Source organism: Bos taurus, chromosome 5 (assembly GCF_002263795.3).
Source record: "Bos taurus isolate L1 Dominette 01449 registration number 42190680 breed Hereford chromosome 5, ARS-UCD2.0, whole genome shotgun sequence".
NCBI lineage: Eukaryota > Metazoa > Chordata > Mammalia > Artiodactyla > Bovidae > Bos > Bos taurus.
The window spans coordinates 21,851,492-21,869,954 of NC_037332.1; the positions used below are offsets into that span (position 1 = coordinate 21,851,492).

Genomic DNA, 18,463 nt, shown 5'->3' on the forward strand with positions numbered 1-18,463 from the left:
GTTCTGATTGTCCCCTGTGTCTTAAGAATGAAAAGCGCACAATCCCCAAACAAGCTCTACACTAGGGCTTCTGTTATCTGAGTGGGGCACAGTGAACCAAGTGCTGCACCAACCCCTCAACCTCGGGGTTGAGGTCAGCCAGGACATTGAGCCCCTTTAAAAGTGACACCAAAAGACTTGCCTGGCAGTTCAGTGGTTCAGACCCTGCACTTCCTCGGCAGAAAGCATGGGTTCCACCCCTGGTTGGGGAACTAAGATCCTGCATGCCACACAGTGAAGCCAAAAATAAATAAATTTTAAATAATAATAACAAAACTATATAAAAGAGAAAATGACCCAAGATTTTCTTTTTAAAAAAAAAGGCGACACTAGAACCCTGAACACAGACCTGATGGCAACCTGTGACTTCTCTCACACAAGCTATTCCTGCTGAGTTTCCTTCCAGAAGGGGAGGACAGGGGAGGACATAAACTAGAGGTGCTTCCTTATCTTCTGCTACGAGCACAGGCCACGGGAACACTGTATTGCTCTCTGACCACAACTGGAACGGGGTGGAATGCAACCCCAAGAAGTTTGGGAGTCATTTCTGGGAAGCACCAAAGTAAAGTCTGATGGATCATGGTCCAGGGTGGTTAAGCAGTGCAAACAGTGTGTGAGCAGACACCACCAGAAACAAATGTTACCATCATATAAGAAGAGTGAGAAAAAAAAAAAGAAAAAACTATCAGCAAAAAAAAAAAAAAATGAAGAACCAGGTGGAGATTCAAGGGAGCAATCCTGTTTAGTTCTCAGGGAAAGAATATTTTGGTGAGAATTCTTTTAAAAGCCTGAGAAAACTCAATTCTCTTGCTTTGTATTTTAAAGCAAAGTTTCACAGCTGATCTCATTCACCTTAAAGTAATCTGCACCTAAACTTTGCTTTCATTAGCACAGTGAAAGCTGGTTATGTTACCAAATGTTCTGAAGAAAAAATAAAATAAAGAAGATAGACCACAGTAAGGGACTCAGTTTTCTGTGGGAAGATCTTGAGTGTTTAGTCAATGTAGCCCACTCACATAGACTAAACAGTAAATAAACTGATTGCAGTTTATTTGGCTATTGCTAAACCACAAAAGCTGCACAGGCACAGGAGGGCCTAGAGGAGCTATCCCACGTTGAAGGTCAGGAAGGGCGGTGGTGAGGAGATACCCCTCGTCCAAGGTAAGGAGCAATGGCTGAGCTTTGCTGGAGCAGCCGTGAAGAGATACCCCACGCCCAAGGTAAGAGAAACCCAAGTAAGACGGTAGGTGTTGCAAGAGGGCATCAGAGGACAAACACACTGAAACCATACTCACAGTAAACTAGTCAATCTAATCACACTAGGACCACAGCCTTGTCTAACTCAATGAAACTAAGCCATGCCCGTGGGGCAATCCAAGATGGGCGGGTCATGGTGGAGAGATCTGACAGAATGTGGTCCACTGGAGAAGGGAATGGCAAACCACTTCAGTATTCTTGCCTTGAGAACCCCATGAACAGTATGAAAAGGCAAAATGATAGGATACTGAAAGAGAAACTCCCCAGGTCAGTAGGTGCCCAATATGCTACTGGAGATCAGTGGACAAATAACTCCAGAAAGAATGAAGGGATGGAGCCAAAGCAAAAAGAATACCCAGCTGTGGATGTGACTGGTGATAGAAGCAAGGTCTGATGCTGTAAAGGGCAATATTGCATAGGAACCTGGAATGTCAGGTCCATGAATCAAGGCAAATTGGAAGTGGTCAAACAGGAGATGGCAAGAGTGAATGTCGACATTCTAGGAATCAGTGAACTGAAATGGACTGGAATGGGTGAATTTAACTCAGATGAGCATTATATCTACTACTGCGGGCAGGAATCCCTCAGAAGAAATGGAGTGGCCATCATGGTCAACAAAAGAGTCCAAAATACAGTACTTGGATGCAATCTCAAAAATGACAGAATGATCTCTGTTCGTTTCCAAGGCAAACCATTCAATATCACAGTAATCCAAGTCTATGCCCCAACCAGTAATGCTGAAGAAGCTGAAGTTGAACGGTTCTATGAAGACCTACAAGACCTTTTAGAACTAACACCCAAAAAAGATGTCCTTTTCATTATAGGGGACTGGAATGCAAAAGTAGGAAGTCAAGAAACACTTGGAGTAACAGGAAAATTTGGCCTTGGAATACGGAATGAAGCAGGGCAAAGACTAATAGAGTTTTGCCAAGAAAATGCACTGGTCATAACAAACACCCTCTTCCAACAACACAAGAGAAGACTCTATACGTGGACATCACCAGATGGTCAACACTGAAATCAGATTGATTATATTCTTTGCAGCCAAAGATGGAGAAGCTCTATACAGTCAGCAAAAACAAGACCAGGAGCTGACAGTGGCTCAGATCATGGACTCCTGATTGCCAAATTCAGACTGAAATTGAAGAAAGTAGGGAAAACCACTAGACCATTCAGGTATGACCTAAATCAAATCCCTTATGATTATACAGTGGAAGTGAGAAATAGATTTAAGGGCCTAGATCTGATAGATAGAGTGCCTGATGAACTATGGAATCAGGTTCGTGACATTGTACAGGAGACAGGGATCAAGACCATCCCCATGGAAAAGAAATGCAAAAAAGCAAAATGGCTGTCTGGGGAGGCCTTACAAATAGCTGTGAAAAGAAGAGGAGTGAAAAGCAAAGGAGAAAAAGAAAGATGTAAACATCTGAATGCAGAGTTCCAAAGAATAGCAAGAAGAGATAAGAAAGCCTTCTTCAGCAATCAATGCAAAGAAATAGAGGAAAACAACAGAATGGGAAAGACTAGGGATCTCTTCAAGAAAATCTGAGATACCAAAGGAACATTTCATGAAAAGATTGGCTCGATAAAGGACAGAAATGGTATGGACCTAACAGAAGCAGAAGATATTAAGAAGAGATGGCAAGAATACACAGAAGAACTGTACAAAAAAGATCTTCATGACCAAGATAATCACAATGGTGTGATCACTGACCTAGAGCCAGACATCCTGGAAAGTGAAGTCAAGTGGGCCTTAGAAAGCATCACTACGAACAAAGCTAGTGGAGGTGATGGAATTCCAGTTGAGCTATTCCAAATTCTGAAAGATGATGCTGTGAAAGTGCTGCACTCAATATGCCAGCAAATTTGGAAAACTCAGCAGTGGCCACAGGACTGAAAAAGGTCAGTTTTCATTCCAATCCCAAAGAAAGGCAATGCCAAAGAATGCTCAAACTACCGCACAATTGCACTCATCTCACACACTAGTAAAGTAATGCTCAAAATTCTCCAAGCCAGGTTTCAGCAATATGTGAACCATGAACTTCCTGATGTTCAAGCTGGTTTTAGAAAAGGCAGAGGAACCAGAGATCAAATTGCCAACATCTGCTGGATGATGGAAAAAGCAAGAGAGTTCCAGAAAAACATCTATTTCTGCTTTATTGACTATGCCAAAGCCTTTGACTGTGTGGATCACAGTAAGCTGTGGAAAATTCTGAAAGAGATGGGAATACCAGACCACCTGATCTGCCTCTTGAGAAATCTGTATGCAGGTCAGGAAGCAACAGTTAGAACTGGACATGGAACAACAGACTGGTTCCAAATAGGAAAAGGAGTTCATCAAGCCTGTATATTGTCACCCTGTTTATTTAACTTATATGTAGAGTACATCATGAGAAACACTGGACTGGAAGAAACACAAGCTGGAATCAAGATTGCCGGGAGAAATATCAATAACCTCAGATATGCAGATGACACCACCCTTATGGCAGAAAGTGAAGAGGAACTCAAAAGCCTCTTGATGAAAGTGAAAGAGGAGAGTGAAAAAGTTGGCTTAAAGCTCAACATTCAGAAAATGAAGATCATGGCATCCATTCCCACCACTTCATGGGAAATAGATGGGTAAACAGTGGAAACAGTGTCAGACTTTTTTGGGGGGGGCTCCAAAATCACTGCAGATGGTGACTGCAGCCATGAAATTAAAAGACGCTTACTCCTTGGAAGGAAAGTTATGACCAACCTAGATAGCATATTCAAAAGCAGAGACATTACTTTGCCAACAAAGATCCTTCTAGTCAAGGCTATGGTTTTTCCCGTGGTCATGTATGGATGTGAGAGTTGGACTGTGAAGAAGGCTGAGTGCCAAAGAATTGATGCTTTTGAACTGCGGTTTTGTAGAAGACTCTTGAGAGTCCCTTGGACTACAAGGAGATCCAACCAGTCCATTCTGAAGGAGATCAGCCCTGGGATTTCTTTGGAAGGAATGATGCTAAGGCTGCAACTCCAGTACTTTGGCCACCTCATGCGAAGAGTTGACTCATTGGAAAGGACTCTGATGCTGGGAGGGATTGGGGGCAGGAGGAGAAGGGGACGACAGAGGATGAGATGGCTGGATGGCATCACTGACTCGATGGACGTGAGTCTGAGTGAACTCCGGGAGTTGGTGATGGACAGGGAGGCCTGGCGTGCTGCGATTCATGGGGTCGCAAAGAGTCGGACGTGACTGAGAGACTGATCTGATCTGATCTGAAACCACAAAAGCACTGGAATTCAGTGAGCTGGAATCCAAATTTAATTTTAGACAAGCATGAAGACAGGACTGTGCTTAGTTTCCTGAAGTACACTGAGTATCCCCTACGACTGCCCTACATGGCCAACCAGTGGTGACCATGATACATCTCACACTTGCAGGTAGAATTCTAACAAAAGCCGCTGTTGAATCTACATTTATTTGTATATAAAGCTATCAAAAACCAGAAAATTAAAAGGAAATAGAAATATTCTCAGAGAAGGGAATGGCTCCCCACTCCAGTACTCTTGCCTGGAAAATCCCATGGATGGAGGAGCCTTGTAGGCTGCAGTCCATGGGGTCGCTAAGGGTCAGACACGACTGAGCAACTTGACTTTCACTTTGTACTTTCATGCATTGGAGAAGGAAATGGCAACCCACTCCAGTGTTCTTGCCTGGAGCATCCCAGGGACGAGGGAGCCTGGTGGGCTGCCGTCTATGGGGTCGCACAGAGTCGGACACGACTGAAGCAACTTAGCAGCAGCAGCAGCAGAAATATTCTAAAGTAGTACCCAAGTTAAGTAACACTGCATATAAATGATACTGACAGTACATAGAAAGCTCTGCATTTTAAAACTTCTATTCAAAATTGAAAATAAGTGATCATCATCATATTGATGGATAACAATAGATACCAACTGGGTGTTTCACATTTTATAAGTACTCCACTTACCATTTATCAAAGATTGCTCATATTTCTCAGTACATGACAATTTTAAAGTGTCGTCAGAAAAGTTCACTCATTTAACCTCATAAAAACCCTGAGAGATAAATATTACCATGCCAGCCACTTTCCTGAAGAAAGCAAGACTTTCTTGCTTGGTAAACTTTATCTTTCTTGCTTGGTAAACTAATTTCCCAACTTCTACAGGCAAGAACCAGTGGCACACCAAGATTGGTACAAAAGGATTTTGATTCCAAAATCACTTTCAAGTTTCCCATTCTGCCTTTTCCAGTAAAACCTGGAGACAAGTTGGCACAAATAAAATAAGGCATATTTCATGATCATAAATACTAAATAAAACTGTTGTGTGTGTGTGTGTGTGTGTGTGAAAGAGAGAGAAGGGCAGCTCTCAGGGAAGGGCAAGAACTGTTTCATTTAGTCACTTACGCCTTTCTCTGCAGTGATGCTAGTGATAAAGAACCTACCTGCCAATGCAGGAGATCTAAGAGACATGGGTTCGATCCCTGGGTCAGGAAGATTCTCTGGAGGAGCGCATGGCAACCCACTCCAGTATTCTTGCCTGGAGAATCCCATGGACAGAGGAGTCTGGTGAGCTACAGTCCATAAGGTTGCATAGAGTTGGACATGAGTGAAGCAGTTTAGCATGCGTGCATGCCTCTCTCTGCACCACCCCCTCCCACATGCTTTTTTTTTTTTAACCATTTTTGTATCTTAGAGTTATCCATTTCCCTTACCAAATTCCAAAGCTAGTTTGCTATCATTTTCTAAAATCCATATAATGGTACCTCTCAACATTAAAGAGGTTTTGCTGATATCTATTCTAATACATGGGTCTCTGGTGTAAATTAAATGGTGCATTTTAAGACTGGTTCACCCAACCAACAATAACTATGCAGTTTCACTCCACTCATTATCTTAATTAATGCTTTTATTAATTTAAAATATATGAGTTTTCAGGTAAAGCACACACATGTGAGAAAATCTGCTGTAACATATGTACGGCAGTAAGGTAAAACAGAATGCCATGTAGTGTGAAGACGGTGAAAAGATTTCCATTACAATCCTACTCCAACCAATTGATAGCTGCTGCCTGAAGCAGTGTTTTGTAAATTAATCTGAGCCTAAGCCCGGGACCCAGGAAAAGGAGAGAAGAGATTGATTAAGAATGTCTGTCATTGCTTCAGGAGTAGGGAGTGACACTTCTCATCCTGAAGGCATTCTATCTTGCCAGACTAAGAAATAAAATATTAAGTGTCTTTCATTAAAAGGCAAATTCATAATTTACATGTCAGTCTATAAAGAGAATCACATACTTATTTTGAACTCCCTGAGGTCGACTTCAGGATGGACTCCAAGTAATGGTTTTAATCAATGGCACATTGGTTAATTTTACAGCCTGAGAATAGCTTCAGTCCGACATCTGGGCATGTTTCAGTATGTGGGGCAGTAAAGCAGTGATGTTGGAAAAGAGAAAAAGGAAGGGAAAAGAGTGTTCTTCAAGACCGATCAGGATATTTAGAAGTGTGCTTGCTAAATATCAGCAACATCTGACATGAGGGCTACCACATCAAAGTTCAACACGAGAATTCAATGCAAGTGTTTAACATGTCACACGTAGCTCTCCTTCCTACCTTCGCCCTTGCCTTCTGCCCTTGGACTCTTCCCAGCTCATTTGTGACCCTGTTTTAACCTACAGAGGTTCAGCATGAAGTTTATACACTGATGCTGAAATGCAAAACAGTTTAATTAAATGAAAATTGCAAATCGTTCTCTTATTTTTCTCCTAGTGTGATTTCACTAGGTCCATCCAAGTTTGGTTTACTTTTCTGAAACTGTCTACATTTGCAGAGTTGCCCTTTAACTTTTCTATGGGTTTGGATAGAGAGTTGGTTATTTGTTTGCAGTGTCTGAGCATCCAGAAGACAAAGAATATAAATGAAAAGTTGAATGAATATCCAAGCCTTCCCTTCCCTTCCAATTACCAAGAAAATGCAAGTGCCTCTGTGTCTCCTTTATTTGGCGTTCAAAAATAAAAGCAGATTCTTCTTAGGAGTTGGTGTGAGGTGATAAAATCACCAAGGTATCCCTGACTTAAATCTCAAATGTGCCAGCTTGACAAGCAAAGTACAGTTTCAGAACTCAGTCCCCTTTTGATCATTTCAGCTTTCAAGATCTTTGGTGCTGGAGGTAGTTACACGAATATTCAGTAGTCAGATACAATCATTCCTGTTTATAAAGTTCCTGTAAGAAAAGAAAGCAGACCAAGGCTCCCTGCTGTGGATTGTGGATTGAAATATATTTAGCCAATGAAAACACAAGCCACAGAAAACACTGCAGAGAGGGAGAGTGTGTATCTCTTGGCCAGGAGGTCACCAGGCCTGGAAATACAAGGAGTTAAGAGGAAACTTTGCTCACTGCAGCCTCTGACAATTAAACCCCCAGGAAAATGCTCTCATTAATCACTTGCTACTTCAGACATGACTTTCTAGCCCCTCATTTCATGTTCATAATCATATTCCTCTTTTCATCATACAAACATCTTTTGGGGACTGTAAATCTAGAAGCATGTTGGGGAAACATAAATAAACCAAGCCGTGCCTTTAAAAAAGAGATCACATTTTTTGTGGTGCAGAAAATAATGTTATTTAGCCAGGTCTCTGTTCATAGATCCCCTCTGCAGAGCAGGTTTCCATCACTCTGCCACTTAAAATAGCAACTCCCTGATGTCCTCTATTTTCTTCTTCTGTGTTTTTTTTTCCACTGCTCTCATAACTTCCTGGAATTACATTACATTTGTTTATTGTCAGTCTCCAATAGAATGCAAATTCCATGAAGATAGAGATTTTATAATTTTATCTGTGTTGTAAATGGCTGTATTTTCAGATCCAAGAGATGTTTTGCATACAGGAAGCTCTCAATGAATATTTGCAAGATGGATGAATGAATGGGTACATGGGCCGCAGACAGCTCACATGGTGGTTAAAACTTGTATTCTGAAGTCAGACATCTGGGTTTGAATTTTGTTTACACACATTACCTTGGGAGAATTATTAACTCACCTAAAGTCTCAATTTTCATTTTTCTGTTATATGAAGATAACAATAATACTTAGCTCATGAATTACTTGTGCCTAATGTGTAAGTGATAGCATATTGAAAAGCAGAGACATTACTTTGCCAACAAAGGTCCATCTAGTCAAAGCTATGGTTTTTCCAGTGGTCATGTATGGATATGAGAATTGGACTGTGAAGAAAGCTGAGCACCAAAGAGTTGATGCTTTTTTTTTTTTTTTTCTAATTTTATTTTATTTTTAAACTTTACATAATTGTATTTGTTTTGCCAAATATCAAAATGAATCTGCCACAGGTATACATGTGTTCCCCATCCGGAACCCTCCTCCCTCCTCCCTCCCCATACCATCCCTCTGGGCCGTCCCAGTGCACCAGCCCCAAGCATTCAGCATCATGCATCGAACCTGGACTGGCAACTCGTTTCCTACATGATATTTTACATGTTTCATTGCCAATCTCCCAAATCTTCCCACCCTCTCCCTCTCCCACAGAGTCCATAAGACTGTTCTATACATCAGTGTCTCTTTTGCTGTCTCGTACACCAGGTTATTGTTACCATCTTTCTAAATTCCATATATATGCGTTAGTATACTGTATTTATGTTTTTAAACTGTGGTGTTGGAGAAGACTCTTGAGAGTCCCTTGGACTGCAAGGAGATCCAACTAGTCCATTCTGAAGGAGATCAGCCCTGGGATTTCTTTGGAAGGAATGATGCTAAAGCTGAAACTCCAGGACTTTGGCCACTTATGTGCAGAGTTGACTCATTGGAAAAGGCTCTGATGCTGGGAGGGATTGGGGGCAGGAGGAGAAGGGGACGACAGAGGATGAAATGGCTGGATGGCATCACTGACTCAATGGACGTGAGTCTGGGTGAACTCCGGGAGTTGGTGATGGACAGGGAGGCCTGGGGTGCTGTGATTCATGGGGTCGCAAAGAGTCGGACACGACCGAGCGACTGAACTGACTGAACTGAATGTGTAAGTGTGGGTTTCCCAGGTGGGGCAGTGGTAAAGAATCCGCCTGTCAGTGCAGGAGATGCAGGAGTCAAGGGTTCGATCCCTGGGTCAGCAAGATCCCCTGGAGTAGGAAATCGCAACCCATTCCAATATTCTTGCCTGGAGAATTCCATGGACAGAGGAGTCTGTCAGGCTACAGTCCATACGGCCCCAAAGAGTTGGACACGACTGAGCACACCAAAAGAAAAAGAAAAAATGTGCTAATTAACATTCAATAAATATCAGACATTATTATTATAATAGAGGCATGAACACAACACAAGAAAGCACAAAGTCAGAGAACACTCCAGCTGTGTCTTAAAGGCATGGAGGGTACAACCTCCAGAAGGGACAGCATAGAAAAAAATACATGGACATGAAACAATTCGAAGCTTTTAAGGGCAATGCAATGAAGAAGCTAAAATAGCAATACAGAATGCCTCAACTATCCAAAGCTAGCCAAGAATGATATCACAATCCTGGCTGGCCAAGAGCCTAATAACATGCTTTTGTCAGTCACAGAAAGGAAATCCTATCTTCTCTCTTCAGTGATAGGACTCAGCAATAATTTAATAAAATGAGAAGCTCTAGAAGAGCCTTTTCTCTAATCAAAACCATATGTGTTCCTAAGACTTATGATGAGGAGATGCGAGATGGTAAAGGACAAAGAATATGAGCCTACCCCACTGGCCACAGGCCCTTTAAAGTTCCTCCAACCTCCCCACCCCATGTACCACCAATCTGAAAAATGTGAGTTACAAAGAGCAATGATCATTGAAAGAGTCATCTGGATCTCCCTGTCACCTATCTTGACCTCCTTGCCCTCTGGCCTGTTTTCAGCTACCTCTGAATTCTTCCTAAGTAATTCAGTCACAATCCCTACTTCTTGTTTCTCTGACCATGCAGTCTTATATGCCACCACTGGAGTTTGGGCTTCTTCTGTTGTAAGGAGGCTTAATCTTTTGGCTCCCAGGATCCTTTACTACATTGGGCAGAAGCATCTTGCTGGAACCTCAAGCCTTAGATGCCAGACCTTACCTCTGTCCATGAAGTCTACACCTCAACAACTAGCCCTAGCCATCATCTTTCAGCTTCACCTGCAATGAAGATGGTAGATTCAGAAGCATGGGTTCAATTCCAATTATACCTCTTATAATTACACTCCAAGACCAATACGGGATTTCTCTGGTTAAGGATACCCACCAGGTAATGCAAAGGAGACCAAGAGCTGTGATCATTCTCCCACTTGGAGGGCAGAAGAGGTAGGCACCAAGGCTCCGACAGGGGCCCCTGACTGCCTATGTTGGAAGAATGTCCAGGTGGGCAGGTAGAGCATGGTATCTTGAGGAACTGCAGTGGCAAGCAGATAAAGACTTCCATAGCGATTGCTACTGGAGGACTGTGACACAGGGTTAAAGAAACGCTAACTAATTAGGTAGCCTGAAATCACAGGGGCCACACACATAGTACTGCTCAGTACAAACTGGAGAAGCAGGGGCATGGAGCAGTAGGCAACTCCAGCTTCCTGGTGACATGAAAGTTCTAGTTTTTTCCTTGTGACACTGGAAGAAGCACAGTAGACCACTAGTTTGAGTCGCCATGTGACCAAGGAAAGGACTCCTGCATGGGGGACAATATTGAAGTTTATTTACCGGAGTATGTAGCGGATACATAGAGATAAAAATCTTGATTTCCGGCAGCTCATCTGCTCCACATCTTTTTTTGTGGTTTTTCACTTCTCAATCTCCATTTCCTCATCTATAAAATAGACTCAAAATGTTTTCCATCTGACTGAATTTTGGAAGGATTACAATGACATTCAAGGTAAAGTCTTATAACAGTGCATAGATTATATACTGGAGTGGGGTGCCATTGCCTTCTCTGATGGATTATATAAGCACTTGATAAATGTTCACTTTGATTAATAGTTTATAAGATAAAGAGACCAGAAAACCAGAATGCCCTCTCCGTGCATGCCTATGTACTCAGTCATGTCCAGCTATTTTGAGATCCCCTGGACTGTAGCCTACCAGGCTCCTCTGTCCATGGGATTTCCCTAGCAAGCATACTGGAGTGGGCTGCCATTTCCCTCTCCAAGGGATCTTCCCAACCCAAGGACTGAACCCGCATCTGCTGCCTCTCCTGCATTGGCAGGCAGATTCTTTACAAACTACGCCACCATCATTAATTAAGATTTAATTAGCAATTATTTTTTGCCAGCTGTTCTATGTCCTTTATATAGATTTCTTCATTAAATCCTCAAACAACCCTGTGAAATCTGTATTATTATAATCTCTGCTGAGCAGATAGGGAAACTGAGGCACATCCAATGAGAGCAACTGGTCCCAGGTCACACTATTAACAAAAGGCAAACTGAGGCATAGCCCGGGCAACCCAATTTCAAAGCCTGAGTTCTAAACACTCTGCTGCCCCTCTAAGAAAATGGTATAGAGCTGCCCTCTGAATGTTAAGCTATGAAATAAACACAGAAATGTACAAAATCTCTCCAAGGAGTCAGAATCGCCATCTGGCTAGAGTCAGCCTTTCCTGTAAACTCATTAGAGTTATTAATGTGGTGGTCTTAAAAGAGGAGTTGGTCAACCATGGAACACAGAAAAATGAGGCTCCTGGAGACAAAGACTAGCAGTGCACATACAACTCCAACGAGGGGTGGGGGAGCTCTGGTCACCAGACAAAAATATTAAGGCCCATACTCCTAGAGAAGACAAAAAGATGCCCTAGTTGTCTTAGCTAAGGTATTCTTAAGATCAACCAGCTCTCTTTGCTCTGATGTTATGCTCACCAAGCAAATGTTTGATTTGTTTGCCTATGGGGGGGAAATGTGTTGCAGTGGGGATTCGAGTACTTTGGGTAACTTTTTAAAAAAAACAATATTCTTGCTTAAATATCAGTATTTTCTGTATTTATTTAGTGTACTCTTGCCCTGAAAGTTTTCTCTGCCATCAGTTAACACAAAATAAGTCTTTGAAGTGGGAGGCCAGACATAAGCAATTATACAGAGAATCCACTAAGGTAAAGGCTGTCACACAAGGGCTCTTACAGTAAGCTGGTCAACCTCCCTGGGTGAGATGTGTTCATCCCATTGACCACCTTTGCAACGTCATCGTGGCTCAAGGTAGGACAAAGTCAACCACAAGATCATTGCTGCTGAATCCGGGTGTTAGACCAGGGAATTGTAAACCCTTCAGTCTGCCCTCAGACTGAGCCTACACATGGGTGCTTGTGGCTTCAAAAATTAGCTGTGGTTGAAGATAGGGAGGAAGAAACTGAAAACAGGGAAGGACCAGGTTCCTGCTAGCAGTGGCACCAGACAAGTCATGTAACTGCTCTGAGCTTGTTTCCTAATAGAAAGCATTTTAGATGGAATGTCTGCTTCACTCACATGTATAAGCACTTCTTATAGAGAAGCAAAATCCATGCAAAACCATTCTGTGAACCGTATGTAATTACATAAAGCTAAAAAAATGCTAACGTGAACCCTCAATATACGATGTCTCTCATTTACTCAGCACTTACCTCACACCAGGTAATGTTCCAAGCGTTTTCTGTGTTAATTTATTTCATACTCACAATCACCCTGTAGTTAATGCTATGATGTGTCACCTAAAAAATGCCTGCAGGACAGTCAGGCAACTGAGACACTCATTTCCCAGGTACCACAGCAGTCCTGATGACTGACCACTCAGAGCCAAGTTGCTCTCAAAAAATTGCTTTCAGGACTCCACTGGTGGTTCAGTGGTTAAGAATCCACCCGCCAATGAAAGGCACATGGGTTCGATCCCTGGTCAGGGAACTTCTTACATGCCAAGGAGCAACTAAGCCCATGCACCACAACTACTGAGTCCCATGTTCTAGAGCCCAGAAACCCCAGCTACTGAGCCCACGTGCTGAAACTACTGAAGCCTTGTTGCCCCGCAACAAGAGAAGTCACCACGATGAGAAGCACGTGCGCCGTGATGAAGAGCAGCCCCCTTTCACTGCAACTGTAGAAAGCCTGCACAGCCACAAAGACCAAGCACAGCCAAAAATAAAAAGGGGGACTACCTCACCAACCGCCCCTTGAAGGGGGTAACCCACTCTTAATGGCTAGTTGCCAAGAGAGGGGACAAAGTCTTAGCCCCCTTGCTTTAATATGAGACCACTCTGAAGGGCCATTTAGTTCCACGCCTCCCCATGGGAAGGGCTGAGGCCCCAAGTGTACCTGATTCACATATCAACTTCTCACTCGACCCCTTCCTGCGCCTCGCACTCCCTTTCGTGTTACTCCTGGGAGCCTTCTTCACTGCATCATCTGTCACAAATACCTGCCTCGGAGTCTGTTTGAGGGGTCACCAAACTTAAGACAGACCCAGTGAATTATTATTATTATTCTTATTTTAGAGAGATGAAGTAACTTGTTCAAGTTCACACAGCCAAGTAGCAGAGCCAAGATTTGAAGGCACACCATCTAGAAAATGTTCTTACTGTAATATTTGGCCCAGGAATTTCTCTAAGTGAATGGACTGCTTGTGTTTGATGCGTATTTTGATTAATGGTTGGGCTAGAAGCTGAGCCCTAGGAGCTAGACATGGGTTGTTGCCATAACTTCGGAGGAAGAAAAAAGCTACTCTGAAAAAAATAGTGAGACAAACTTGTAGCTGAGTATTTAGAGATTAACCCAGAATGGAAGAGATGAGAAGGAAAGAAGGTGGAGGGAGAGAGGAGGCGATATAATTAGGGGGAATGCTGTGGGCTGTGTGATGTGATCCCTCCCCATGACATTGCTCCATCCAAATATCTTCAGTAAAATCTGCCCATCTCAGGACATGTTTGGTGGTGTATTGCTTTACCAGAGCTGCCATAGCAAAGTACCACAACTGACTAGATACAGAACAGAAATTTATTGTCATGGTTCTGGAGGCCAGATGTCTAAGACCAAGGTATCAGCAAGGTTGGTTCCTTCTGGCTGTGCAGAGAAGATTGCTCCCACGTCTCTTCCTCAGCTTCTGGTGGTCTGCTGGTGATCACTGGAGTTCCTTGGTGTGTAGAAACCTCACCCTGATCTCTGCCTTCATCTTCACAAAGAGTTCTCCCTGTGTCTGCATCTGCTCCACATTTCTCCTGTTTAGAAAGACACCAGTTATACTTGATTAGAAGCTCACCCCATTCCTTTATGACTTCATCTTCTTTTATAATAACTGCATTTGCAACAGCTGTACTTCCAGACAAGGCCACATTCTGAGGTACAGGGGTCAGGACTTTAGCACATGAATTTTTGCAGTATACAATTCAAGCCATTACTGGTATGGATTGGCTTCCTGGTGGAAACCTGTAAAGAGTGTGACTTCTACACCTGGGTTGACATGGAAAGAAATGGAAACCACCAAACCTGATCAATAGGACTGTGAGAAGAAATTCTGGAGTGGCCTAGTGCTTTCTCAATGTGAGGCATTGGGATTAGAGACAAGCCTGCCCACTTCTGAAGGACTGGCATGCAGGCATGCTAAGTTGCTTCAGTTGTGTCTGACTCTTTGTGACCCCATGGACTGTAGCCCACCAGGCTGCTCTGTCCACGTGATTCTCCAGGGAAGAATACTGGAGTGGGTTGCCATGCCCTCCTCCAGGGGATCTTCCCACCCCAAGGATTGAACCCATGACTCTTACATCTCCTGCACTGGCAGGTGGGTTCTTTACCACTAGTGCCTCCTGGGAAGCCCAAGGACTGGCAGACCCACCCAAAATCCGATGAAAATATCTGGCAATGAAGTCATTTCAAGGACGACTATCCATTGCCTCCCCACTGTGACCCTCAGATGCTATAGAACCAACTCTATCTTCCCAACTCTCCAAAATAATTATCTACTTCTACAAATCTTCAGGTCTATTAGAGGGAAAATTTCTATTTCTTTTATGTCTTCTGCATGTCTACCACAGGGAAACATCCTACCACACACAGGCTGATTACTACACGATTTCTTCAAGGGAGTTCATAGTACCTAGATGGCTTGTGAACATATGCAATTTTTGATGATACTGGATTGATATACATCAATCCAGATGATTGATATAGATTGATAGATTGATGGCTAGATTGATATACATCATTTTTCTTAGTCTCTGATCTAAAGAAAATCTTATAGTACAAGAAATATAGTATATATATACAAGAAATATAGTAGTTTATGACATAGGAATTTCCTACTTAAATGGTCTGAGCTAAAAATCCAGCTCTATCACTAGTCACTGTGTGACTTTGGGCAATTTACTTAATCTCCCTGCACTTCAGTTCCCTCGTCCGTAAAATGGGAATAGCAATATACCTATCTCAATGGGCTGTTGTGAGAACTAGGTAAGTAGTGTATAGCATGTTGGCTCTCACATAGTAAGCTCTCAATAAATGGAGGCTATTATAATGTCACAATAACCACTCTCCTTCATTCTATCAAAATGGGGTACTGGAACAGTTACAAGAGATGATAAAAATAAGGATCGCACTTAAAATTAAGTAGAAGAGAGGAAACAGCTCTGTCTTGTAAGACTCATAACCACAGGTAAAACTTAAATCACTGGTCAGGGACCAGGCGGTATTCACTGGATACTTAGGCCATTACACATATTTCAGATAGAAAATTCTGAGCCCAGAATCTACATTATCAGCCAACTCAACTACATAATCAAAATAAAAATTCATGGCTCAAGCACAGATGATAAAAATTTAATTATTTGTTTAATCTACCAACATCATTAAATAGACAATCTGATGGCTTCCCTAGTAGCTCAGATGGTAAAGCATCTGCCCGCAATGCATGTAGACCTGGATTCAATCCCTGGGTTGGGAAGATCCCCTGAAGAAGGAAATGGCAACCCACTCCATTGTCCTTGCCTGAAAAATCCCATGGACAGTGGAGCCTGGTAGGCTAGAGTCCATGGGGTCACAAAGAGTCAGACACAACTGAGCAACTTCACTCACTTTCTGATGGTTTAAGAATATAAATCCCAGGCACCAAGATGCAATTTCAGAGTAACCATTACCTTCCTTGCACTTTAAAAATGTCTGGGGTGAAAAAGAATACACCTCATAGACAAGGGTCATTACAAAAAAAACTTGTAAATGGAAGTGAGGTATGGACTTGATAATAAAAGTCAAAGATCTGATATGCTCGCCAGGTTTAATTCTTAAAAAAAAATAATAAAAAAAACAAAGTGAGGTAAGACAGACTTGTCTTAGCAAGTCTGTCATGAGCTCAGACATTTCTCAGAAACACCACCATTTAGAAGACAGCAGAGGTTCTTCGTCTACCAATAAGTATTTCAAGGCATCACTGAAGGATCAAAGTGAGATAATTTCCATAAAGGCAATTTGAAAACTATAAAATGTACATATTGTTCTTGCTTAGTCAAGTCTGACTCTTTGTGACCCCACGGACTCTAGACCGTCAGGCTCCTCTGTCCATGAGATTCTCCAGGCAAGAATACTGGAGCGGGTTGTCATGCCCTTCGCCAGGGGATCTTCCCGACCCAGGTATCGAACCTACATCTCCTGCATTGGCAAGTGGATTCTTTACCACTGAGTCACCAGGGAAGCCAAAATGTACATATGCTAGTTAGAATTATGACTACTCGATAATTACTAGACACTATTATATGACTTCACTTTCGCTTTTCACTTTCATGCATTGGAGAAGGAAATGGCAACCCACTCCAGTGTTCTTGCCTGGAGAATCCCAGGGATGGTGGAGCCTGGTGGGCTGCCATCTATGGGGTCGCACAGAGTTGGACATGACTGAAGTGACTTAGCATTATATGAAAATGGGCTTCCTGAGCAGCTCAGCTAATAAAGAATCTGCCTGTAATGCAAGAGACCCCAGTTCAATTCCTGGGTCAGAAATTTCCCCTAGAAAAGGGATAGGCTACTCACTTCAGTATCCTTGGGCTTCCCTGGTAGCTCAGATAGTAGGGAAGATCCCTGGAGAAGGGCAGGGCAACCCACTCCAGTATTCTTTCCTGGAGAATCCCCATGGACAGAGGAACCTGGCAGGCTATAGTCCATGGAGTCACAAAGAGTCCGACATGACTGAGTGACTAAGCACAGCACAGCACATTATATGAAAACAGAGTAAAATAAGTTGAGTAACACATGACTACATTTGAAGAAACACTGTAGTTTGACTGGTTCCCACAAAGAAGACAGAAGCTCAAGCTACCATACACACTCAGCAAAAGCAGGATTTGAACATCGTTTTTCTGATGCCTGGTCTTGGCTCTGTCCCTTACGCTTCCTTTGGAAAAGGAATATGCATGTGTTACCTTGTGCTTCAGTCTCTCAACAGCATTTCCTGTCATGGTTGTGCACATCTTTCTTTTATCAGTAAAATGAAACATAATTCAAGCTAAGCTCCTCCCTTTTGTAAGTGAGAGTCAGCTCAAAAATGTGGAAGATATAGTGAGATGCATACCTCTCCCTTAATATCTTACCTAATAACTTCCAGGGAGAACCTAAACTAGAACCATTTATCTGAATCAAAGCTCGGTGTCCAGAAGGCCATTACAACATATACCTATGCTGAATAACAGAGCACCCCAAAACTAAGTAGTCTTTTTTTTTCAATGAGAAAGGATTTTTTTTGTGTTAATTCATGACGTTGTTGAGAAATTTGTTACAGTATTAACAATAAATCCCTGATTAGAGTTTAATGCTTATACAAAAAACAATTCCCGATTTACTTCCTCATCCAAAAAAAAGGAATTCTGATTATCTATCAGTTACTTAGGTTAAATATCTTGTAGTCATCATCCTGGACTCCTATCTCTCTCAAATCTCACCCCAGTTTACCTACAATTCCTATCAGAACAACCATTAAAATAAATCCAGACTGTAAGCATCTCACCACATCCTCTGACCTGTGCATCAGAGTTAATGCATCCTGTAATAACTGCAGAAAAACTTTTCTAAAACTAAGCAGCTTTGATGTTGTTGTTGCTTAGTCTCTAAGTCATGATCGACTCTTTGTGACCCCATGGACTGTCGCCTGCCAGGCTTCTCTGTCCATGGGATCTCCCAGATAAGAATACTGGAGTGGGTTTCCATTTCCTTCTTCAGGGGATCTTCCTGACCCAGGGCTTGAA

General features: G+C 42.5%; 2 long non-coding RNA genes across 2 annotated transcripts in view; one reads left to right on the forward strand and one right to left on the reverse strand.

The window, feature by feature from the left end:
- The window catches only part of LOC107132462 (uncharacterized), a 56,501-nt gene that overhangs the window by 24,216 nt on the left and 13,822 nt on the right, over positions 1-18,463 (forward strand). The gene's annotated exons all lie outside the window — the stretch shown is intronic.
- Positions 14,224-18,463, reverse strand: part of LOC104972363 (uncharacterized) — a 43,589-nt gene continuing 39,349 nt past the window's right edge. The window contains exon 2 of the long non-coding RNA XR_009494467.1: positions 14,224-14,458. This is a non-coding gene — a long non-coding RNA (uncharacterized lncRNA). The remainder of the gene's footprint in view (positions 14,459-18,463) is intronic.